We start from the raw sequence: 25597 nt of genomic DNA, 5'->3' as shown, positions 1-25597 counted from the left end.
GAGAGCCGAATCTCTGCAGTCTTTCACTAACCCCACCATGGGACTGATTCTGGTTCCTCTCCCTTGGTGCTGACACAAGGAAAGGATGGACTGTGAGATGAATCCAGGCTGTGTGTTAAGATGGAAGTTGGCTTGGGAAGCCCAGCTCTGCTGATCAGCTGACCTGGGAGCTGAGAGCCCCAGGAAAGGGACACGACAGTGTCCCCCACGGATCCTGCAGGCACACAGCCACTCTCCTCCGTGGGCAGAGAGCTGAGAACAAGGAGCTAAGAGCGAGCTTCCCCTCGCCCCAGAAGCTCTGACCTGGTGCATGGCTCAAGCCAGCCCCACGGTAAGCAGGATGGATTTACATGGATGAGGACGACGTGGTAGACTGGGAGACTCTGACGGTGCCTATTGTAGAGCAAAGGATGCCTGTCAACAAGTGAATGATGGTCCCCATTCCCCCAATCTCCAAAGCTCGGCCTGTGCTAAAGGCAGAGGGGCCCCCACCTGTCGGCCCCTGGGGATGAGGAGGACCCTCAAGTGACCCTTCCCCCTGGAAAGGACCATGCTCCCTCCCCAGACACCCAGACAGCATTTCTTCAACCCACAGAGATCCTGGAATGTCTGCACAGAGAGGGATGGAAATTGGGTTTCAATTGATTCATTTCTCCTCTAGATTAGGTTTGCATTGAGGGAGAGGCTTGAGGGAGAGAGGAATCCCACAGGTGCCTGGGCCGTCCTTTTCCCCCAGCTCAGCATTCTCTCTCTCTGCTCTCATGCTTGGCAAAATCCACAATGTGGGTGCCCCAGCTGGGACCCCAGGCAGGGCCAGTCCGCTGACAGGAGACCCAGTTAAGAGCGGATACCTGGGCCATGTGGGTCATCAGGGTCCGTGATGAGAATCGGTGGTTCTTAGGTGGGCTCTGTGCGTAGGGTGGAGACAAGAGAAGAAAGAAGCCGCCTCTGCTGGAGGGGCAGGTTTCACCAGCTTCTCCCGAAGGCTTCCTGGTGTGCGGGGCCATGCTGACCCCCGGCTGTGTCCAGCCCCTCCAACTTCTGGGATGGGAGCCATCAGGGACAAGAGAGGCCTCACATTTTTTCCCCCCCACAATGCACACGCGTGTTGAGGATGTCTTAAAGGGGAGCACTCCTGCATCCATGCTCATAGCAGCTTATTCCCAATGGCCAAAGTTGGGGAGAGCCCACGTGCCCACCCACAGATGAGTGGATAAGCAAAACAGGGTGCGTCCACCCAGTGGATGATTCCTTGGTCAGAAGCAGGGATGAGGCACAGACACTGGCTACAACACGGTGACCCTTAGAAACACAGCACTGAGTGACGACCAGACACAGAAGACTCCACATGGAATGACTCCTTTCACATGGAATATCCAGAGTAGGGAAATTGGCTGGAACAAAGCACAGATTGGTGGTGGACCAGGGCTGGGGGATGGGAGGGTCTGGGGGGTGGCTGCCGAACGGGGACAGAGTTTCCCGTTTGGGGTGATGAACACCTCTTGGAACTAGATTGTGAAATACCACTGAATTGTTTACTTTAAAATGGATAATTTTGTAAGAGGTGCAGAATACTATGTATGCAATAAATAAGCTATAAGGATATATTGTACAGCACAGGGAATACAGCCAATATTTGATAATAACTCTAAATGGAGCATAATCTATAAAAATTTTGACCATGTCATACATCTGAAATGAATATTGTAAGTCAACTATGCCTCAATTAAAAAAAGGTTTAAAAAGTAAAGACAAAAAAAAAAAAGAAATAAAACATAATTTTAAATGATGTGACTTTTACTTCAAGAAAGTTTTGGAAAAATTAAAATAAAGAACACTCTAGAAATAAGGGAGCCATATTGCCATACAGGGGCTGGGAGGGTGGCAGAGAATGGGTGTCTGGGTCAACTGCTTGTCATTTTTCCAGCCCTTTAATGTTCTTAATTTTGCATCTGGCTACAGGAAACAATAGGGTAGCTGGCATTTTCTTTTTCCTTTCGTGGTTTCCCCTCAGCTTTCCCCTGCTTATGGGATTTCATTCATTTGGATGTGCATCCACTTGTCAACAGTACTCAGCAGTATCCTCAGTCCTAAGAAATCAGGAGACCCCTGATCTGATTGCAAACATTTAAGTTTTCACGGGCTGGTGTCTCCAGCAGCATGCCAAGAGTAGGAGGATTTCAAGGCAAGAGTGATCAAGACAAAGGCAAAGAGCTCACCCACGGGCACCACATCCTGTCTCTGACCCCATCCCTGCCCACGTCCTGGGCTGTGGGCTGTGATGGGGCCCAAGGGGTATGCGTGTGGAGGCATAGCAAAGCTGGAATGGGGAGGAACTGTGAGATACTGAGACATCAGCATCCTATAAACTTGTTCAGATCATTCCTCTCAGACTCAGCCTAAACAATTACATCATTTGATCCCATGAGGCCAGCAGGCAACAGAAACTCAGTCTGGTTTTCCAGGATTCTGAGAATCTGACTGGTTTCTATCCTGCTCTATGGTACCCTGGGTCATTTGCCAGGCTAAGCTACTAAAAGCTTGCAGATGTGTGGTGGCAGGGGGGACAGAGAGACAGGAGAGGCCCATGTAGCATGAACGTTCCGACACTTGGTGGCCCAACATGCATTCACTCCAAAGGATGCAACCAAGCCCCCCTGTCTGGCACCGCCTGGGCCCTAGGATGTCTTTCCATGGATGGGTGTGTCTGGCAACTCAACTTCCCCATCTGGAAGCATCCCAAAGTTAACCCATCCAAAACCAAATCCCTGAGAGCCAACCCCACCCCTGTTTCCTTGAGTGACTACCACTTGCTTAGACCAGACTCTGGGGAGAGCTGAGGTTTACATCTTTCCTTCACACCCCATGCCAGATTCATTAGCAAATCCTTAGGGGTTCACCCTTGAAACAGCTAGAATTCCTCCACTATCCACAGCTCTTCGTCACCTCGGCTGTAGCCACGCAAAAGCTTCCAGCGAGTCCAGCTGCTTCACTCTGGCTCAGGACGCACCATCTACTGGCAACACCCAGTGTGATCGATTTCCAAGTAAGTCAGATGGTGCCCTGGACTGACTGTAAACCCCTCCAACACCCCCATTTCATTCAAAGTGAAGCCAGCGTTTTCCAAATGTCCCTCCTTGGTCTCTCATCACTGGTTCTCTTCCAGTCCTCAATGTTCCATCTCTGGGCCTTGGCTCAGGTGTCACCTCCTCTGTGAGGCTTGTGCCCATCCTTGCTTAGCCTCTCCCCTCCCTCAGTCCCTGGGGGCTCCTGGGGCAGCACTTCTCTCTGTCTTGTTCTCTGAAACCTCAGTACCCAGAAGGGTGTCCGACACATGTTGGAAAGCAGTGAACTCTCATTGAACAGCTGGATGATTGAAAGGAAAATGAAAAAGGCAGTCATTGCCTTCCAGGTGTCCCCAGGCCACCTGAGAGGGCTGATGGATGAGCAAGAACTCACAGAGCCGAGAGAAGTGCTGGGTCAGAGGTCTGCCCCATCCGTCTATCCATCCAAAGTTTTGCCACGACTTGAGCTATCCCAACCTGCCTTCCCTTTCCAGACCCCATTTCTCAAGAGCATGACTTCAAAGCCACTGTTCCCTTTTATTCTCTCCTGTTTACCCACATCCTGATGTCTGGCCCTTCCTTGCTGGTCAAGCTTTTGTCAGGAGACACCCCTGCCCCCGATGTGCAAAATGTGACAGATGCTTCTCCATCCTTACTGACAGCGCATCTCACATGGCCAATTGCTCTCCCATTCCTGACATTCTCTGTCTGCCTCTGGCGGCCCCCAGGCCCCAGGGGTGTGTCTGTTTGTTTCCCCTGGGCTCTGTCTTCATGCCATTGGTCTTCTCAGACTGGCTGCCCTCCACTGGGATGATCTTATTCACCCCCATGTTTCAGTTCCCTCTAAATATAATGAGTCCCAAATCGACGTGTCTGACCCAACACCATCCCTGAGTTTAGACTTCCTCAGAGAGATCATGGAAGAGAGATACAGTGTTTTAGACAGAAGGAACAACTCACGAAAAGTGCCAAGTCCTTAAAGGGAAATAAGTATAGGGAACTTGTACTGGGAGCTGGGTTGTTCAGTGTGGGTGAAATGTACTGGGAACGAGGTGGAGTGAGCAATGGGGCTCGTCCAGGGGAGAGATGCTGGGACGATGTTGTCTCCATGGGAAACAGTCAGGGGGAATCAACCGTGGGCATCTTCCTATTACTGCCCCTCTGGGAATTTCCACACCAGAACCTGTAATCCCTGGCCTTCTTCCACCCATCATGTCCCCAGAGAAACTCCATCTAGAGGCAGAGAAAGGGGCACCAGACTTCTCTAATGCATCTGGCACAGCTCTCTGCCCACTCTGTGGTCTCGAGCCCAATTTGGTGGCATTCAGTGTGTGGAGAGAGCCATCCCAGGGTCCCTAGTTGGCCCAAATCTGTCCCTTCAAGGCTGAGAAACTGAATGCAAAGGGATGGAGAGGAGTGTGCGTGTGTGCATGCTAAGTCGCTTCACTTGTGTCCGACTCTTTGCAACCCCATGGACTATATCCTCTGTCCAAGAGATTCTCCAGGCAAGAAAACTGGAGTGGGTTGCAGAACAGACAGGCAGTTCTTTACCACTAGGGCCACCTGGGGAGCCACAGAGGAGTAGAGAATGTTCTAAAAAACCATATCTCATCTCTCCCCTGGGCATTAGTAGACTTGCCAGGACCAGTTTCTTTGACTACTGCGAGCTGAGACCCAAAGGCCTTGTCTACCCTCAGCAGCCATCAAAGAAGCCAAACACTCAAGCCCCCATAACAACACCCTCCCTTCTTAGCCATCCAGATTGAGACCCTCCAAAGCAGCCATGTCTTTTCTGTTGAATCCACAGTTCTCTGCCTCCTTTCTTTCCATGCTGGTGACATCCAAGGGGCTGTTCTTCTCCATGTGAGGTTTTAACCCCCCTGGTCCAGCTTCCTGGCTCGGAGGACAGGCCTCCCAGACCTCCCCCTGTGGAGTCATCTTTAAAGCTGCTTCTGGCACTCAAATCTTCCTTCCAGCTCTTAGCCTCTGGTTCACAGCTTCCCTCAGAAAGTGGTGTATTTTATCTTTATGTGTCAGGATTTATATAAAAAGGGGATAGTTCAACTCTAAATGTAATGAGTTGGAAGAACAGCTCTCTGGTGGCTTTCTCTAGTGAACATGGCATCAATAACATTGATTGCTAAAAATAACTAATAACACGGGGCTAGTGGTGGCCAGGGACTGCTCCAACCCCGCCTCCAACAGGGATGCAAGGAAAGCTGGCTCTTGCCTCTGAACACAGGCTCCTCCCACAGGTGAGTGCCTGGTGGTATTCAGCTGGAGGGGGAGGAGGAGGAAATGCTCAGCGGATGTTGGTATGGGGAGGGAGGGCAGAACTTTCTAAGCCTTGGTGGACTGGCAGGGGATGAACCTCAGTTTCCACACCCAGAAAGTGGAGATTTGTGGTCCTTCTCGCTGTGATACCATCATAGATTTCTTGCATGCACGCGTGCCAAGTCGTTTCAGTCCTGTCCAACTCTGTGACCCTATGGACTGTAGCTGGCCAGACTCCTCTGTCCATGAGATTTTCAAGGCAAGAATGCTGGAGTGGGTTGCCATGCCTTCCTCCAGGGATCTTCCCGACCCAACTCTCTTATGTCTCCTGCCTTGGGAGGCAAGTTCTTGACCACTAGCACCACTTGGGAAGCCCCCATAGATTTCTTGAGGGGATGTAATTCCATGGTCCTTGTGCAGATCTTAGCTTCCTGCCTGTTACATGGTTTGCAGTTCCATATACGCTTAAGGTTGCAATGTTTATTCTTGAAACAGTCCAGGAAGGGAATCCGGGCAGGAGCAGTTAGCAAGTAGAGTCTGAGATTGACACAAAGAACCCCACTAGTGATCAGCCCCAAGGGAGATAAATGGTGTTTAGGATTAAGGGTCACCCAAATCAGAGAAGCTATAGTTTTTGACAAGGCAGATGGACAAGCATAGATTATGTGCATCTCATTTACTTCCAGAGGCTTCATCTCTGGGTTTGACGACAACTGGATGGAGAGTCTGCACCACACATGCAAAATCAATTCCCGCATGCCCTCAGCTCTGGTCACTCTGCCCTTGACAGTGTTTCTCCCAGAAACAGGCAGCGTGCTTCAATAGGAAGCTATGATGGGGTGAGGCAGGGAGTCTTCCGCTGGCGGGTCAGCTCAGCCTGTGCAGCTTCCTGCCTTTCTAGAAGGATTCACTTGCCTAACCTCTCTCTGTGCTTCCCTGCCTCCTCCTGGGACTTCAGGAAAGGAAACGCAAATTAAAGGTGAGGTGTTAAGGGCTGGGGGAGTGAAGGACCAAGATAAAAATAAAAATGCCAGGCTGCCATTAAGAAAGAGAACTACTTAGCTGGCCCCAAACAAGCCTAAGTTTATGGAGATGAAATAATGTGTTTTTAAATTAATGGCATAAATGTCAGCTCTGATGGCTGGGGTATTAAAGCATACGGTCACTGAAGTACTCTTTGTGAGGTTATTTTCTGTCTCCTGCGTGCCTTGAGTATGTGGAAAGACCGACGGCTCTCTCTGTACCCTGCATTTTGGATTCTGGGGTAACTTCATCAGTTGAATTGGAGTGTGAGTGATGCGAAGTTGCTATGGAGTTGCGTTCAGTTAGCTCATCCACCTGGATTTGTAATTAAATATGGGTGGTATTTGTAGCACTCTGCTTCAAGTGCGGGAATGTATTGAAGTACCTTGCAAACACTCCTTGTTGGGGATGCTCCTCTCTGGGCAGAAAGAATGGGGCTGAGGGCACATCTCAGGGCCCAGCATCGTTAACACACCCCCTTGAATCCAACGGCCCTTGCTGCATCAGCCACAGGCTCTGCAGGGCTCCGGAATGGCTCACTGCCTGGGAAGCAGAAGCAAACCCTGAGTTTTCTCTGAAGTCTCCCTTGATCTCTGTTCTCAGGGACAGGCAGCAGTGTCAGAGATTTCCTCTCATGGAGCACAGGGGCAACACAGCCCTTTCCTGTGGCCATTCCCAGAGCCTTTCTGGATGGCCCCCTGTGACTCCTCCACGTTCAGTGGGAAGAGAGGGAACCCTCTTTGCAGGTTGGAGCTGCGTGTGACAGTTGTTGCTGCTGTTGTTGTTCAATCACTAAGTCACATCTGGCTTCCCATGGACTGCAGCACACAGGCTTCCCTGTCCTCCCTGGAGTTTGCTCAAACTCATGTCCATTGAGTTGGTGATGCCATTCAGCCATCTGATCCTCTGTCATCCCCTTCTCCTCCTGCCTTCAGTCTTTCCCAGCATCAGGGTCTTTTCCAATGAGTCAGCTCTTTTCATCAGGTGGCCAAAGTATTGGAGCTTCAGTATTAGTCCCTTATGTTAAAACGTCCATAGAGCAAAACTTTGAATTTCACAATATTCAGTCTCATTCGTGGGCTGGAGATATGGGTTTGACCATCCAACTCCCACAGCCTAATGAGACCCTGCAACTTAGAAACCCCAAAGTCAAACCCTGGAGCCCCAGTACCAACTTTGCCTGATCCCTCGTTCTAAGGGTTTCATGGGTGATCATTGTTTGGGAGTTACTCTGAATTGTCATGAATTTTCAGTAGTCATGCCAAAGTAGGAGGAGGGTTGATTTAAAGACAAAGGAAGTCATGGACCCCAAAAGCATCAGGACGTATTAGAGGACAGAACCTAGAGAGTATCTACATGTGACTGGTAGAGAGGCAAGATGAGGAAGATCAGTGTGTATGCTTCACAGAGCCAGAAAGTGTAGTGGGACCACCCACACCTCCAGCATAGCATCTATCATAGTACATCATGATGTCCATGCCCCATTACCCTGAAAGCAACCAGAGGACCCGAGCATGGCCCTAAATTGTGCCAGGAGCACTGGCTCACAGAAGGTGCTCAACAAATATTGAAGGCAGGAATTAAGATGTTAGTCTATGATGATACAGAGAAGGAAATGGCACCCCACTCCAGTACTCTTGCCTGGAAAATCCCATGAATGGAGGAGCCTGGTGGGCTGCAGTCCATGGGGTCGCTAAGAGTCGGACAAGACTCAGCAACTTCGCTTTCACTTTTCACTTTCCTGCATTGGAGAAGGCAATGGCAACTGACTCCAGTGTTCTTGCCTGGAGAATCTCAGGGACGGGGGAGCCTCGTGGGCTGCATCTATGGGGTCGCACAGAGTCGGACACGACTGAAGCCACTTAGCAGCAGCTATAATGATAATATATCTATGCTCACACTTACATTCTGTCACACACACACACACACACACACACACCGTGTACTAGCCATAGAGGTGTCCAATGCTGCAGAGGGTAGCGTTGGGCTTCCCTTGCTGGATAATGAGAGAACAGCAGCATGCCAAATGCTTAGAACAGAGATTTTTGCTTTCTTTCCTCTGCTCTGTTCTGCCACTGGAGACCTCTGACTATTGTATTCTGATTCCACCGATGTGAAGCAGCCTTTGGGAAGGGGAAATCGCCCATTCCCTTTATATTAGGAAAGTAAGAAGCAAACAGACTTCATTTTGGAATCTAGCCTTTCTTTTGGGAGTTGGTATAAAAGGTAATCTTCCCTGAAAGGCTTGCTTTGGCTTGATGGGGTTTTATATTTGCCCTCATCCTTGATTCCCCTCCCACGTGCCCCCCCCCCCCCACCAAAATGAAGCCCCTGAAACACTTGCTTGACTGGAACATCAGAGTTGGAGGTCTCAGTGGCCTCTTCCCTTTTTACAATGCTGCCATTATTGATGCCTTACATTTACATTACATTCCACAGTTTTCCAAAGCCACTTAAAGGTATTGTCTCATTTAATCCTTCCAATAACCTGTAAGGTGGTAGGGCAGGTCTTACCATCTCCACCCAACAGATAAAGAAACTGAGAATTTGGGGACACAGTGACTTACCCAAGGGTACACAGGGGTCAGCAGGAACTGTCTCAGTTCCTTACCTGCTGCTCACATAAAGACACTCTTTCTTCCATTTATCTGCTGCTTTGGGGGGAAGGGGGTGACGAATAAGAAATAGGGCCACCCTGTAGCAATGGTGTGGTTCTCAAATGAGCCAGAGGGATGAGATGAGACAGAGAGGGCTGTTAGGGATGCATCCTGGTTAGAATTTCAGCCTCAGCACTGATAAAAGATGGGGAACCGAATCAGAGAGAGAGGGAGTCCCTAGTTGGCATGGGGTTGGCTAGAACTTGGGTAGAACTTGGAAAGCAAAGACACAGTCTCACACATGGTCATCCATTCAGCTACCAGAACAGGTAAATATCTATACTACAGGACACTAGTGTCTCCAACTGTGGCTGATGGAATTCCAGTTGAGCTATTTCAAATCCTGAAAGATGATGCTGTGAAAGTGCTGCACTCAATATGCCAGCAAATTTGGAAAACTCAGCAGTGGCCACAGGACTGGAAAAGGTCTGTTTTCATTCCAATCCCAAAGAAAGGCAATGCCAAAGAATGCTCAAACTACCACACAATTGCACTCATCTCACACGCTAGTAAAGTAATGCTTAAAATTCTCCAAGCCAGGCTTCAGCAATACGTGAACCGTGAATTTCCAGATGTTCAAGCTGGCTTTAGAAAAGGCAGAGGAACCAGAGATCAAATTGCCAACATCCTCTGGATCATCGAAAAAGCAAGAGAGTTCCAGAAAAACATCTATTTCTGCTTTATTGACTATGCCAAAGCCTTTGACTGTGTGGATCACAATAAACTATGGACAATTCTGAAAGAGATGGGAATACCAGACCACCTGACCTGCCTCTTGAGAAACTTGTATGCAGGCCAAGAAACAACAGTTAGAACTGGACATGGAACAACAGACTGGTTCCAAATAGGAAAAAGAGTACGTCAAGGCTGTATATTGTCACCCTGCTTATTTAACTTATATGCAGAGTACATCATGAGAAACACTGGGCTGGATGAAGCACAAGCTGGAATCAAGACTGCTGGGAGAAATATCAATAACCTCAGATATGCAGATGACACCACCATTATGGCAGAAAGTGAAGAAGAACTAAAGAGCCTCTTGATGAAAGTGAAAGAGGAGAGTGAAAAAGTTGGTTTAAAGCTCAACATTCAGAAAACTAATATCATGGCATCCGGTCCCATCACTTCATGGCAAATAGATGGGGAAACAGTGGAAACAGTGGCTGACTTTATTTTTCTGGGCTCGAAATCACTGCAGATGGTGACTGCAGCCATGAAATTGAAAGACGCTTACTCCTTGGAAGGAAAGTTATGACCAACCTACATAGCATATTAAAAAGCAGAGACATTACTTTGCCAACAAAGGTCCATCTAGTCAAGGCTATAGTTTTTCCAGTGGTCATGTATGGATGTGAGAGTTGGACTATAAAGAAAGCTGAGCACCAAAGAATTGATGCTTTTGAACTGTGGTGTTGGAGAAGACTCTTGAGAGTCCCTTGGACTGCAAAGAGATCCAACCAGTCCATCCTAAAGGAGGTAAGTCCTGGGTGTTCATTGGAAGGACTGATGTTGAAGCTGAAACTCCAATACTTTGGCCACCTGATGCGAAGAGCTGACTCACTGGAAGACCCTGATGCTGGGAAAGATTGAGGGCAGGAGGAGAAGCAGACGACAGAGGATGAGATGGTTGGATGGCATCACTGACTCAATGGACATGGGTTTGAGTGGACTCTGGGAGTTGGAGATGGACAGGGAGGCCTGGCATGCTGCGGTTCATAGGGTCGCAAAGAGTTGGACACGACTGAGTGACTGAACTGAACTGAACATACAGTTAGAAAATCACAGTCAATTGAGCTAGTTTTTTTTTTTTATTCCTCTTCAACAAGTCATTGCTTTTTCTTAGATTTCCCCACATTTGAAACCCCTTGAAAGAATTTTGGACTTGAGGGCCATCTAGCAGATTAGAACAAGCACACCTATCATCAAATCCTGGTATCAAATAGCTGTACTCCAATTCAGTCGATGGGTTTCCCTGGTGACTCAGTGGTAAAGAATCCGTCTGCCAATGCAGGAGATGCAGGTTCAATTCCTGAACTAGGAAGGTCCCCTAGAGAAGGAAATGGCAACCCACTCCAGTATTCTTCCTTGGGAAAACCCCATGGACAGAGGAACTTGGTGGGCTACAGTCCATGGAGTCACAGAGTCAGATATAACTTAGTGACTGAACAATGAACAATGAATTCAGTAGATGCCTTCACTTCTAGAGAAACAGGGAAAGAGATGGGGTGTGAGAGAGAGAAAGAGTTCAGCACCACGGACAGATGCCCACAGGGACCTGGGGCTGCCAGCCACCTGCTGAGCTCCAGGCTGGGGGCTGGTAACATCCTCCGTTCATCTCTGTCCCATGCTTAGAAGCACATGGCACTCATTTATCACCTGGAAACAGCAGACAGTGCTTATAAAGGCTCATGTCACCACTGATCTGCCTTCATCAAATCTGAAAAACGATTGCTTGTCACTTGTTTTAATTCATTTCCCCAACAACCCTTCATTTGAATAACTTTCTAAAGTTTTGTCCATCAGGAGGAAGAGATTCCTCCCTGTGGGTGGATAAGGCTAAGATTTGCTAAGGAAGAGATCAATGCCCAGTTCAAACAGCCTGAGTTTCTACCAGATAATGATGTCTGTGAGCTTTGCTCAGAGCCCAGTGCACCATTCCAACCTCACTTGGTCCATGTCAGAGGCTCCACATAAGAAGGAATGACCACCACAGGACATGCTCAGACTTAAGGATCTTCTCTGAGGCTATGGTTTAATCTGGCACCAGTGGCTGGGGCCCGGGAGACGTGCAGTATGCAGATAAATTCTGCTGTGTGTGTGCTCACTAAATCCACCGCACTAGAAATGTATTTGGAGGCAATCCTGCCTGCCCACAGCAGATTTTCCAGATCCTGGCAATTGGAGCATGTTAAGGACAACATACAGCTTCCAGGTCTGATTTCTTAAATCGAGATTTGTTTTGTGGGGGAAGGCAGGAGGGAAAAATTAATGCACAACCTGGTGGGGTGAGGGAGGGAGGGATGGCAGCTGCCTTGGCCTCTTTGTACATTCTGAGTGGGAGCCAGTTATTTTCCAGCAAGTGACTTCCAGCTTGGGGAAGCGGGAGGGGCTTCTGTAAGCAATCTGGGATAAGAATTGCCCGACTTCAAACTGAAACCCAACTAAGGTACAGTGCTGAGTGAAGGATCAGAAGTTGTTGGTGTGTGTTTTGTGTTATTTGTTCTTCGCTGAGTTTTCCCTTGGTTTCCTGCCCTGCTCCCACTGCCCAGCCTTCCCCGTGGCACCACCATGCTATCTCCATCCCACAGGGGAGAGGTGGGCCAAGCAGCTGCCCAGGGCTTGGCTCAGGAGTGGTCTGGCACCTCTGCCCACCCCAGCCAAGAGTGATGGAGGAAGTGTGAGAATGACCAGTGTGTCTATGTGTGGCTGGGCGACAGTGCTTTATGAGAGTGCTGAGAAGTGTGGGATCTGCGGGTAAGTTTGGGGGTATCCGTCTGTCTGTGGCAGAACAATGAGAAAGTGCAGCTATTTGTAAATAATACCTAATTATTGAGGTTTTACATAATAGATAAGCCAGTGTCATTCCCAGTACTGATGGCCTTTTCTATCCTTCCACTTCTCATTTGGAGCTTATGAGGGGCTGGAGGATCGGGAGTGTTGAGGGACAAGGGGTTGGAAGAGGGCAGAGACAGAAACGAGGTGAATTAGAGGGACTTTTGTTGCATTTAATATCAATTCATTTTGAAGACTGCTGACATGGCCAGATTCCACAGCTCAGAATTTATGGGGCTCCCTCGTGCGCAGACTCAAAGAGAAAGTACAAAAGAACTTTCTAAAAAATGACCTACCATCAGCAAAAAAATTAAAAAAATTTACCCCCCTCAAAAGGCACCAACGTCACCACACACACACACACACATACAATCTGATTTTGATTTTCTTGGTTTAAGGTACTTAGTTTCATTATGTAATAATCACATCATTTGCCAGAGTCATGCCATGTTTCATTACTTTATGGCAGACTTTATATTAGATATATACCCAAAAGTGATTCGTATAATGAGAATGTCAAGAAAAGGAATACACTGAAGAAAGGGCACACTCCCCTGACCTGGATGAGAGTGGTCCTCTGTCAGCCCCGTCCCCAGGGAGCTGGGCTCCTGTGACAGGGCCTGATGGAAGACTCCATGCCCAGACTGAACCACATGCTTCTTCTGCAGCCGCTTTGCCATGGTCCTCCTCCTGCTCTCCCCCATCTTCCTCTTCTCCCACCAGCTCTTGGCCAGTGTCGCCGTGTTTGTTCATTTTCCCAAAGTGCCCTCCAAGGCCTACTGCCCTCTCCTCTGGGGCTGTACAGAGTTCCCTTTTCCCCCAGCCGGGCTTGGGTCTGAGGCTGCCTGAGCTGGGGGACTAGAGTCACACCAGAGCTGAATGAGAATGCCTCTCAGCAGACCTCTGACATCCTGGACTCTCTCTCAGGGATTCAGTGGCTGCATCTTCCATGGCTGCCGTGGGATTCAGCCTCCCATTGCCTGCTCATCTGTGGCTGAGGTGCCCTTCACCATCCAGGCATTGACCCCTCTGAAGCAAAGAAGATGTGGAATCCACCTCTCTGGGGCCATGTGACCTCCTGGAGTTGTCCCACTGGCATCACTGCTCAGTTCAGTTCAGTTGCTCAGTCATGCCTGACTCTGTGACCCTACGGACTGCAGCACACCAGGCCTCCCTGTCTATCACCAACTCCCAGAGCGTACTCAAACTCATGTCCATCGAGTTGGTGATGCCATCCAACCATCTCATCCTCTCTCATCCCCTTCTCCTCCTGCCTTCAATCTTTCCCAGCATCAGGGTCTTTTCTAATGAGTCAGTTCTTTGCATCAGGTGGCCAAAGTATTGGAGTTTCAGCTTCAGCATCAGTCCTTCCAATGAATATTCAAGACTGATTTCTTTTAGGATTGACTGATAGGATCTCCTTGCAGTCCAAGGGACTCTCAAGTGTCTTCTCCAATACCACAGTTCAAAAGCATCAATTCTTCAGTGCTCGACTTTCTTTATAGTCCGACTCTCTCATCCATACATGACTTTCTTTACAGTCCAACTCTCACATCCATACATGACTACTGGAAAACCATAGCTTTGACTAGATGGACCTTTGTTGGCAAAGTAATGTCTCTGCTTTTTAATATACTGTCTAGGTTGGTCACAGCTTTTCTTCCAAGGAGCAAGTGTATTTTAGCTTCCCTCATAGCTCAGTTGGCATCACTGAGATCCTCTCTAATCATCTCCAGCAACCCCAGGGGGTTCTTGGGAGCAGGTTGGGCTCTGGCCTCCCAGAGAAACAGTGATTGATGTGGGACAAACACATGGAAGTCTGGAGGAGCTGTCATCAGCATGGTGCTGGTCACAGAGCCGGATGGCCACACGACACAATGGACCATGTCCTTTCCAGGATGGAGGATTAGGTCTGAGTCATGTTTTAGTTACAGCAGACAGGGCTGGCCGAACTGACCCACGTGTAGATTCCAGCCCACCTGGGGCAGCCTTCAAAAAGCCATACCTTTGGAATCAGGGACTACAGAAGCCGACCGTGGTGACTCATGTGCCCGGGACACTTCCTTCCACCCACTCTTCTGAACTGCTCTGGACAGCCGAATAGAAAAGCCCATTTGTCCTACTACAACCAATAGTCATATAGAGGGGGGAAAAAAACACAAGCCAATAAGCATGCAAATTACAAAACAAAGCACATGTCCAGGAAGGTGTAATGGGTGTTAGTGTCCCATTCTGGCAACTGCCCTTGGTGGAGAGCTCGCCACCAGCAGATATAAGATGCATCTGGGTCAGGTCACTTGAGTCAGCAGCAGTGGAGCAAACCGACAGTAGGAGGGAGAAGTGGGCTGGCTAAGATGGTCTGGGAACATGGAAAATGTCTTCTAGGAGCAGAAAGAAGATCCTAGGGATTAGCTGCTTTGTCAGTACACTGTGGAGAAAAGGAACAGTGTCTGCCTCTCCCCAGCACCAAAAGTGTGCTGGGCACCGTGAGTGTGGGGGAAGGCGACAAAGATGAGCCTAAACAAAATCTGTGTCTAGTTGCTCCCACCCAGGTGAAGAAGACAGGTCAGGAGCCACGGCGTTGCTCCATGATTAGTGAGTATGGAGCTACAATGGTGCCTGTACAGCAGGGAGAAGGGAGAGGGGAGGCCAGGATGGCTTCATGGAAGAAGTGATGTTTGGGTACAATATCAGGGGGCAGGGAGCCTTTTAGGAAGAGAAGGGCATTCCAGGCAAAAGTACAGAGGGCAAGCCAGCGTTCCATTTGACAGACAGTGTTGAGAAGATTCTGTCATCCCCGAGTCAGTCCCCGATGATGGTGGCACATGTAGGGCAAGCTGGGGAGGTCTGGAGACCCACCTTTTCTTGCCTCTGCCCCACACTTACACGCCGTGAGTATGTGTGTGAGGATGGGGGCGGTTGGAGTGAAAGAGGGTGGAGGTCTTCCGTGGGGGCTGTGCTATCACACCATCTGATGCCACGTGGTATGACCCCGCTGGCAGCAGAGACATGAATAAACAGCCTGTGCTGGGGGTGCGGATCGATCCGTGGCGGGGTGCCGGCATTTGAGCACTGGCACGTGCAGATGGCCAGGCTCACAGACGGGAGGGCGACTTCTGTAACCGGACAGTGCTGTTTGGAGTCAGCATTGTTGAGGTGCTCCCAGCAGCAGATGCAGCTGGGCTTGGGGAGACTGGGTGGACATGGGAAATGAGTCAATAAACAGGAGGCCAGGTGCAGGGTCCAGATGGCTGCTATGCCGAGATGCCGAAGAGAGCAGGATGTCTCACTCAGGAGCTACTATCTAAGGCAAACTCAGTGGGACAGAGCGATGGCTCACCCAGGTGTGATGCTGGTCAGGTCAAGCTCTCCTATGGGATGAATTATGTTCCCCAAATCCATATGCTGAAGCTCTAACCCCCAGCTCTCCAAAATTCAACTGTATTTGGAGAGAGGGTCTTTAGAGAAGTGATTAATTTAAATGACATCATTAGATTAGGCCTCAATGACTTTGGCCACCTGATGCGAAGAGCCAACTCATTGTAAAAAAAATGGTGATGCTGGGAAAGATTGAGGGCAGGAGGAGCAGGGGATCATGGAGGATGAGATTATTGGAGGGCATCATCGACTCAGTGGACATCAGTTTGAGCAAACGAAGCCTGGTGTGCTGCAGCCCATGGGGTCACAAAGAGTCGGACATGACTGAGCGACTGAATAACAGCAACAATTCAATATGACTGGTGTCTTTATAAGACATTAGGACATAGACATGGACAGAGGGGGCTTCCCAGGTGGCACTACTGGTACAGAACCTGCCTGCCAGTGCAGGAGGTGTAAGAGACGCGGGTTTGATCCCTGGGTCAGGAAGATGCCCTGGAGGAAGGTCATGGCAATCCACTCCAGTATTCTTGCCTGGAGAATCCCATGGACAGAGGAGCCTGGCGGGCTACAGTCCATGGGGTCACACAGAGTCAGACACAACTAAAGTGACTTAGCACGCATGCACAGAGAGGTGACCGTGTGAAAACAGAGATAAGATGGCCATCTACAAGCCCTCAGACATCCAGCCTCCGTATCTATGAGGAAATAGATGTCTGTTTTTTAAGCCACCCAGTCTGTGGTTCTCGGTTATGGCAGCCCCAGCTGACTGATACGGGTCCCGTCAGCTCAGTACTGCTCTGGGAGCACCAAGAATCTAGTGGACATGGGAAGTCAGAAAGAAAAATGGGTGACATCACTCAAAAATGGGAGATATGATCCTGCTAAACTGCAGCTGATTTTCAATGAAAATGTTTTTCGTTCCTTAATTAAAGTGAAATTAATTACATTGATATTGGATTGGCAAAAGCGTTCGTCTGGATTTTTCCATTAACATATTACTTTGGGCAAAAATCCGGAGGGAGGGGAGAATCCACGTGTAGAAAAGACATAGATGCAGAAAAATATACCAAACAGAGTCATTTATGGATGAGAAAGCAGGACAGTGGGAACTCTGCCTGGATCGGTGGAGAAAAAGCACTTCAGATAAAGCATGTATCGTTATTGTTGTTACATTATTATTATTCTTTTGCCTGTGGTGATTGACCTCTCAAGGTGTTTTAGTCCCCAAACCAATGTTTTTAGGGTTTGAGGGAAATACCAGGAGCCTCCTATGACTCAAAGCCAGAGACCCTGGTGATTTGAGGGGGAAGTGACATTGTTTTTTGTTTCCAGAGAAGATGAATGGGCCTTAGGAGAGAAAGAACTGGCATTTCAGAAGGTTGCAACTTATGTGGCTACATTTTTAGACAAAATCCTAAAGCGAAGACTCAGATGTGTTTGGGATGAAGCTACTTCCTGCAGTTACTTTAGGGGAACAGGTGCCTTTCTTGCTCACCATCAGCTCCTGCAATCCTGTGGTCGCCAGACCACCCCTTCCCAGCCCCTGCCAATCAGCGGTCTGAACACACGCCCCAACCAGTGGATTCCAGTTGGAAGACACTCTTCCTCCAGGGTGGACCTGGGAGAACCCCACCGGAGCGCTCTGGGTCCCAGCCCCAGGATCCAGTTCCCCTTATGTCAGGACCCATGGATGTGCTCTAAGCTTTCCCATCACTCTGGTCCCTCTGGCCCTCAAGTCATCCATCTGGGCTGTACCTGGACTTGGTACCTATCTGAGCAAGCAGTTAATACAAGACAATATCTCGGGGTGACATGGCCCCTGAGCCTTTGGGTAAGGCTCATACAAAGCAGCAGTGGTGTGGGGGTGGCGTGGGGAACTGTCTCCTTTGGGTACATTTTTTTCAAGACCTAAAGCCTCAAAGATGCCCAAACATGTGTTCCCCAGGAAGGCTTCAGCCCACCTTCTAAAGGCCTGTCTTCTGCAGATTGATTTCATAGGTGTGTATGTGTGTGTTTGTCTTTATGTGTGGGAAGGGTGGGGAGAGGAGAGCTTCATTGGAAAGTGAGTTTCCAAGTCAATTTAGTTTCCCTCACCCCAAGACAGAGGAATAGAAATGCACAGAGCAGCAGGGGTCACAACGGCCAAAAGGTGGGAACGCCAGTGTCCATAGATGGATGAATGGATAAATACGATGTGGATAAACACAGTGGAATCCTAGTCTTACAAAGGAAGGAAATTCTGGCAATGCTACAACATGGTTGAACCTTGAGCACATTATGCTCAGTGAAGGAAGCCAGACACAAAAGGTCAGATAAGGTATGACTCCACATATGTGAGGTCCCTAGAACAATCAAATTGATAGAGGCAAAAATGGCGGGCACCAGGGTCAGGGGAATCCGAGTTAGTGTTTAACAGGAACGGCGTTTCAGTTGTGAGAGATGAGAAAGTTCTGGAGGTGGATGGTGATGATGGTCGCACAAGAATGAGAATGTGCTTAATGCCACTGAACTGCTCACATAAAAGTGCTTAAAATGGTACATCTGGCCCTGTGTATTTTACAGCAATTAAAAAATAAAATTTAAAAATATTTGCACACCCACTGAACTCTCAGCGTGCACTAGGCACCGTCCTGGTTCCATCATATACAGTAAACACCACTTTAATCCTGTCAACAGTCCTTCAGGAAAGATGTTACCAACCCATTTTAAAGACAAGAAACTGAGGCATAGAGACTGTTCACTTTCTAAGATGGTTAATTTTATGTTATGCGAATTTCAATCCAATATACTCTTTAGAAATGCATATATAGAATACTTCCAAGAAACTGAGGTATAGAGATTGCTCACTTTCTAAGGTGGTTAATTTCATGTTACGTGAATTTTAATCCAATATACTCCTTAGAAATGCATATATAGAATACATCCATATCCATATATTTGGGGCCTCCCAGGTAGCTCAGTGGTAAGAATCTGTGGGTTTCAATCCTGGGGTTGGGAAGATCCCCTGGAGAAGGAAATGGCTACCTACTCCAGTATTTTTGCCTGGGAAATCCCATGGACAGAGGAGCCTGGCGGGCTACAGTCCATGAGGTCATAAAAGAGTCAGATATGACTCAGTGACTAAACAACAACAATTCATATATTATATATATATATATATATTCTGAAATTGAATACAAATGTCCCAGAAATCTGTTTACTGATGGTTCATTTGGTATATGAATAAACACACAGCTGCCCCCTGTGGGCACCATTCTTGCACGGCCTGGCCGTGCCCTCCTCTGAATGGTCTGGAGCAAGCTGTGGGCCTGGGTGGAGGGTGGGTAACTAGAGCCAGACTTGTCAGGGCAAAGATGCTCTTAGGGCAGCTTATAGCATCACTTCACGGATGGTGACACCACCACGGGACCCGCCCCCGTCCCCTGCTAAGCCTGTGGACGCTAGCCCGCAGGCTCGGGATTTGGGGTTTTCAAACCTGGTTTTATTAAAAGTCCCTAAACAGTTTCTCTTCGGAGGCTTATCTGTCTCATTAAATAATAAGTCACATGGGCTGGGAGCACTGATGAGACTCACCTCATCAATATCTACTTTCCTTTATCTTTTAGAGCGAAATGATAGTTTATTCCTAGTAATGGTTGCTGGGCACAGACCACCTGATAAATAGATGTGATTAAAAATGAACTAAATTAACATCGCCTTTCAGCTGACAACGGGATAAAGCTGCCAGATGCCGTGTGTATGTGCATGGGTCCATGTGCGTGAGTGTACATGTGTGTGAGGGCACACGTGTATGTGTACATGAGTAAATGCGTGTGTCATGTGTATGCATTCATGTGCACTGCTAGTGTGTGGACACGCCTGCACACACATTCTGTGGACCTGGGAAGGACATCCATGAAGGAAGGGACATGGACGGGGATCCAGACCCATCACCCTCTGTGCAGGCAGGTGTGAATTGGGAGTTGATATGTTGTAACTTCAGTGACCCTAGGGAAGTCCATTTCTCAAAGATGGTCTTTGGAGGGTATATTTGCAGAGGTCTTGATAATGTGAACGATCATCTCCTAATTCTTGTTTGGAAAATTAATCTTCTGCTTTCTTAAAATGTGGTGCAGTGTTTTGGACATAGGATCAGTGGTTAGTGCCTGTTTTAGTCTTTATAAATCTATCTGAGGGGCTTCCCATGTGACGCTAGTGGTAAAGAACCTGCCTGCCAAAGCAGGAAACGTACGAAATGCAGGTTTGATCCCTGGCTTGGGAAGATCCCCTGGAGGAGGGCATGGCAATCCACTCCAGTATTCTTGCCTGGAGAATCACGGACAGAGAAGCCTGGTGGGCTGCAGTCCATAGGGTCTATCAGACATGACTGAAGCAACTTAGCATGCACGCATGCAAACCTACCAGAGGGGATTGGCTAAGGAAATTATGGTACTTCTATGCAGTGAAGTAATATTCAATCATTAAAAACAAGGTAAATATCTGCCTAGAAATAAGTTCCTGAAAATACTGTTAAGCAACAGCAAAACCCCAAGTTACAAAGCAACGCCTATGGGTGAAATATACTGGCAAACTCATACATGTAGAAAACTCTGGAAGATGACAAGACACTGAGGTGTTGACAGCAGTTGCTTCTGATAGTCAGATTATGGGTGTGTGCTCGTCCTTCATTTTTCCTGCCTGCATTTTCTACAACGATCATCTGTCACTTATGTAATAATGAAAAGGTACTAAGAGATGGTTTTAATTTGAAAAGGGAGGTGTAAAAAAAGGGATCCCGTTGAAGGTCTTTAGACCCTGCAGCCCCAGGGGAGGAAGGTGAAAGGGCTTCTGGGAGACAAGCAGCGGGCACGCACTCTTGGCTCTGACTCTGAGCATCTTCCAGGGTGTTGGTGGCTCGTGGGCTGCAGCCACAAGGTCACCCTGAAAGCCAGAGTCGTCTCCTCAGAGTGAGATGTACTCACACCCACTCACGTCTGTGGGAGAACCAGATCCCTCATTCTCATTTGGCTCCTGCCTCATACCGCTTCTCTTGACGGATCCCACACTCATCCCTCAGACACTGAAGAAGCTCCCTGGCTTGGTGACCAGGTGTCAGCCCAACATGGCCACTCTCTACCCACCCTGGGGGCCTGAGGCACCATCAGGGCAGGAGGCGCTGTTCCAGCGTTTGGTTTTTGACCAACGTCAAACCTGCCCCCCTCCTCACTCCCCTCTATCAGGCCCACTGCTCCATGGCCCAGGGGCTCAGTTCAGTCGCTCAGTCGTGTCCAACTCTTTGCGACCTCATGGACTGCAGCATGCCAGGCTTCCCTGTCCATTACCAACTCCTGAAGTTTACTCAAACTCATGTCCATTGAGTTGGTGATGACATCCAACCATCTCATCCTCTGTCGTCCCCTTCTTCTTCTGCCTTCAGTCTTTCCCAGCATCAGGATCTTTCCCAATGAGTCAGTTCTTTGGATCAGGTGGCCAAAGTATTGGAGTTTCAGCTTCAGCATCAATCCTTCCAATGAATATTCAGGACTGATTTCCTTTAGGATGGACTGGTTGGATCTCCTTGCAGTCCAAGGGACTCTCAAGAGTCTTCTCCAACACCAGAGTTCAAAAGCATCAATTCTTTGGCGTTCAACTTTCTTTATGGTCCAACTCTCACATCCATACACGAGTTCCCGAAAACAAGGCAGACAAAGCACACTCAGACCACTCATCTCCAGGAGCACACAGACCTCTGTGAAATTACTTCACACCTCCGCCCTTCCAGTCGTAGTGGGAGGACCAGCGGGACAGGACTGCTAGTCACTGAAGGCAGTACTTTTACTCAGTGCAACAGTGATGCCATCCCTCAAAGGTCCTGGGCGGGAAACAAGAGAGCTGTCTCTGCACGTGGCTGAGGGTCCTGGTGTAAGTCAGCGGCCTTTCAGAGACCGGTCTCCCTCTTGGTCATAAAAGGAGGGAGATGGACAAGAAGCTCCCCAGCTCTCCCCCACACTGCTCAGACATTCTATGATGCTCTATGGGTGTCAAGATACAACGTGCATGACATTCTTTCACAGCAGCTGGACCACAGCAATGCCCTATTTCTACTTCCTTCATATTCCAGGATTAGGAATAGAATTTTGAGAAAAAAAATCCTCGCCAGCATGGAGTGTCTCTACCACACACACACACACACACACCCCAATGTCACCCCTCAACCCCATAAAAGGCCTTCAGAGTTGACTCCAAACCAAGGACACAGCAAACTCCAGTAACAATGTCCTCACTCAGCTCCTTATACCCTGGGGCTCCTACACCTGGGACTCCACTCTGTCCTGTACAACCCCCTGCTGGAGGAGGCCAGTTTGTGGCCAAGATGCCCACAGCCAGGCGGGCATGTTTGCCTTCCAAGACAGTTCATGGACAAACCACTTCCACCTGGCACATGTTGATCAAGGGATCAGAAGACCCAGAAGACACGAGTCCCTGTGGCAGCCCTTCACTTCCTAGCCCCGCAAGGTCCTCATGCACAATGGGGAAGGGGGGGACAGTTCTGATGGGGCTGGGTGAGGCTCAACCATGGTAGCAAATGTCACCACTGCAGAGTCACGAGACTTATCCGCGCGATGTTCTGAACTGGCCTCTCAGGAGAGGTGGAGAGGCCCTATCCTCGATGTCCCTTAACTAGGCATTGTGGGCTGCAGAGCTGGGGATGGTGACAAGGAGGCCTGGCCCACCCGTGCTGTGATGTCCATCATGGGGGACCAGCAGTTTGCTCTGTCTCTGATTTATTATTTTTTTCCTTCTTGCTGCTGCTGCTGTTAAGTCGCTTCAGTCGTGTCTGACTCTGTGTGACCCCATAGATGGCAGCCCACCAGGCTCCCCCATCCCTGGGATTCTCCAGGCAAGAACACTGGAGTGGGTTGCCATTTCCTTCTCCAATGCATGAAAGTGAAAAGTGAAAGTTCACTTTTTCCTTCTTGGTGACCCCCAAACAGAAACAGATGAGAGACTATAAAAAATGCCGTGAAGTGATCAGAAAAGCCAAGGAGATGCAGAGCAACTCTGAGAGGGATGTTCTCTGGTTATAGAAAGATGAGCTTTCTGTACTAATGGAAGGCCCGTGCCCTTGTCTGCCAGTTCTGGACAGAACATAATTGAAACAGGCTGGGTGGCCACTCCTCCAGAAGGCCCCTGAACTGCCAGAGGGAGGAAGCATTTGGAAAAGATGCCTGTCAGCTCTTTCTGCTTCTTCCTGGCCCACCTCCCTCCCACTTGGGCTGTGTGGGCTGGGCAAACAGCACCAGAGGTGGCACAGCTCTGAGCTAGACAAACTCCTGAAAGGGCAGGGAGCCTCCTCTGGGCCGTTTTTCAGACTTTAATTCCACTGAGTGAAACTTCAAAAGGCTTTCCACTTGCTCAGTCCAAATTTCCTCTTTGCCTTGGGTGAACACCGCCCTCCAAGGAGAAGGGCCAGCATCATCAGGAGGCCTGCTGTAGATGCCAGCATCGGGCTGGGCGCTTCCGCTGCACAGAAGCAGCAACACCCATGGGATGGCTTCCTTACCGACTGGTGAAACCCAGAAGGAGTTGAACAACAGGGCCCAAAGCTTCCCAAGGCAGCGGGCCATTGTGGCCACACACCCAGCTGTGAGTCTAGGCTGTGCCATAAAGAAGCTGGTGGCGTTGACCTCCCTGAACCCTGCGCCCTGACCTGAAGGAGGACAAATTCTAAGAACGTCTCCCACGGCACCATATTGAGAATAAACAAGGCAGGGACTAACCCGTCCCCAGCTCCAGGCCCTCAGCAGTGTTAGCTGATAATCCCCAGTCCAGAATGCTGAGGCCAGCACGCCCCTGATGCTCTTGAATTTCAGCTGAGAGCAGACCCCGGGGACGTCTGTCCTTGGAGAGCTTCCCTGGGTCCTCCCCACTCTGTTCCCCAGGCATCCTTTCTCTCTCTACAGCTGTTTCTAACTCAGTCTGAACTGTTCTTGCTTTGGCCCCCAGGAGTGGAAGACAAGGTCAAGAGGGAGGCATCTTGCCCAGTGACCACCCTGAGGGTCTCTCTTCTATGCACAGATGAGTAGGCATAGAAGGTCAGGAGCAAAATGCTGGGGAGAAGGGGAGGCAGGAAAGCCCAGGATGTCCTCTCCCTTTGCCTCCTCCCAGGGGCACAGAGGCCACACCCAAGTCCCTCTTGTGCCCCACAGGGTGGTGGCCTTGCCCACCAAGGCCTCCTCTGTTCCAGCTCCATGGAAACCTGGGAGCGCTTCTCCACATTGGTCCCCAGACCCGCCAGCCTAGGCCCTGGGCCTCTGCGGTGGAGGAGACCAGGGTGAAGGGAACCTCACGCCCTGTCCGGGTTCGGCAGCCAGGCTCCCGGAGAGCCTGGGAGACAGTTTGGCCCCAGGCCCTCTTGAGAGAGTTTTCTTTTATATTTATTAACCCACTTTCTCTCCTGGCCCTTTGGAGCAATGAGGAAACCTCAGCCAAGGCTATTAATAGGCCGAAGCCGTCCCTGGGGAGGACAATGAGCTCAGACCCACAGCACAGGTGCCAAGCATAATGAAGGTTCCTGAGCTGCCTAAATATAGGCTGCGGCCGCGTCGGGGTGCTGAGCACGGCCTGCCTGTGGCCGCCCAGCCCCGCTCCCTGCTGCCACCTGAGCCAGACCAGGCCCTGCCGAGGCAGGACCTGCCGTCACCCACACATCCACCCTGGGTCAGACCTGGTGGGAGCCGCTGGGGAAGTAGGGAGGGGTCGGCAAAATGACAAGCAGTATAAATGACGCCTGTAAACAGAGAGTTTAATGAAAAAGGCAGTGAGGGAATTTATGGGCAACCCAAGGATCATTAAAATTATTTATCTACTTACCTCCCTTGCTGGCTGATCAGTCTATTAATTATCATACATGCGCTGATTTGCATTTCAGTGAGAGGGTGGGGTGAGGCCAGGTGAAAAACACAGAGGGGCCCAGGAGCCAAGTGGTGGGGACAGGTGTGGACCCTCCTCTCTGCTGACCATGGCTCCCCGACCGATACCCCTCCAGGCCACATTGCGACACGGCTGTGCCCCATCCCCCCGCCCCAGCCCCACCCCTGGGCCTCTGAGATGCCCTGGGTCTGAGGACCAGGTCAGTGGAGCAGAATTTGTGCTGGAAGGGGGCACGCACCTGTTTGCAGACGGGCAGCTCCCAGGACAGGGTCCCAGCCAGAGGGGCCTGCAGACCAGCTCGAGGGAAACGTGTGCGGAGTCTTCCTCAGGCAGCTCTGACTTAGTGCTGGGTTGAAAAGAGAAAACATGAGAACAAAACCATTTCCATCTCTGAATATCTGAAGTGCATCAGACAAACGCTCTCCCGCGCTCTTGATTAAAAATATCACAGGACAGAGTGTCATGGGAACCGCATCCTTTGAACACTGCGACTGGAAAACATTAGGCTGGGGGGAGTTATAATGAGGCGTCCCCGCTTACCCCTTCACAACGGCAGCTGCTCCCAGCTCTGCTCCCCTGCAGTGAGACTTGGACCGGTCCCTGGGATGCCAGGGGATGGGCCAGCAGGCCAAGGGGTCCAGCTGGCCGTGGCCAGACTGATGCTGGGAGGGTCTGTGTCACCCATTCCCAACTCAGGCCCCAACTCTTCACTCAGGTCAACAGAGTCAGGTT

The 25597-nt window shown here is 49.6% G+C and overlaps 1 protein-coding gene across 12 annotated transcripts in view; it reads right to left on the bottom strand.

Annotated features, from left to right (window-relative positions):
- RBFOX3 (RNA binding fox-1 homolog 3) overlaps nt 1–25597 on the bottom strand; it is a 441600-nt gene that overhangs the window by 178083 nt on the left and 237920 nt on the right. For all 12 annotated transcript variants that reach the window (XM_027518175.1, XM_027518182.1, XM_027518177.1 and 9 more), the window contains exon 3: nt 25104–25211. The gene's annotated coding sequence lies outside the window, so the exon portion shown is untranslated. The remainder of the gene's footprint in view (nt 1–25103; nt 25212–25597) is intronic.

This window comes from Bos indicus x Bos taurus, chromosome 19 (assembly GCF_003369695.1).
Source record: "Bos indicus x Bos taurus breed Angus x Brahman F1 hybrid chromosome 19, Bos_hybrid_MaternalHap_v2.0, whole genome shotgun sequence".
Lineage (NCBI taxonomy): Eukaryota > Metazoa > Chordata > Mammalia > Artiodactyla > Bovidae > Bos > Bos indicus x Bos taurus.
The sequence above is the reverse complement of the archived record's forward strand: the minus strand, read 5'-3'. Positions and strand labels throughout refer to the sequence as shown.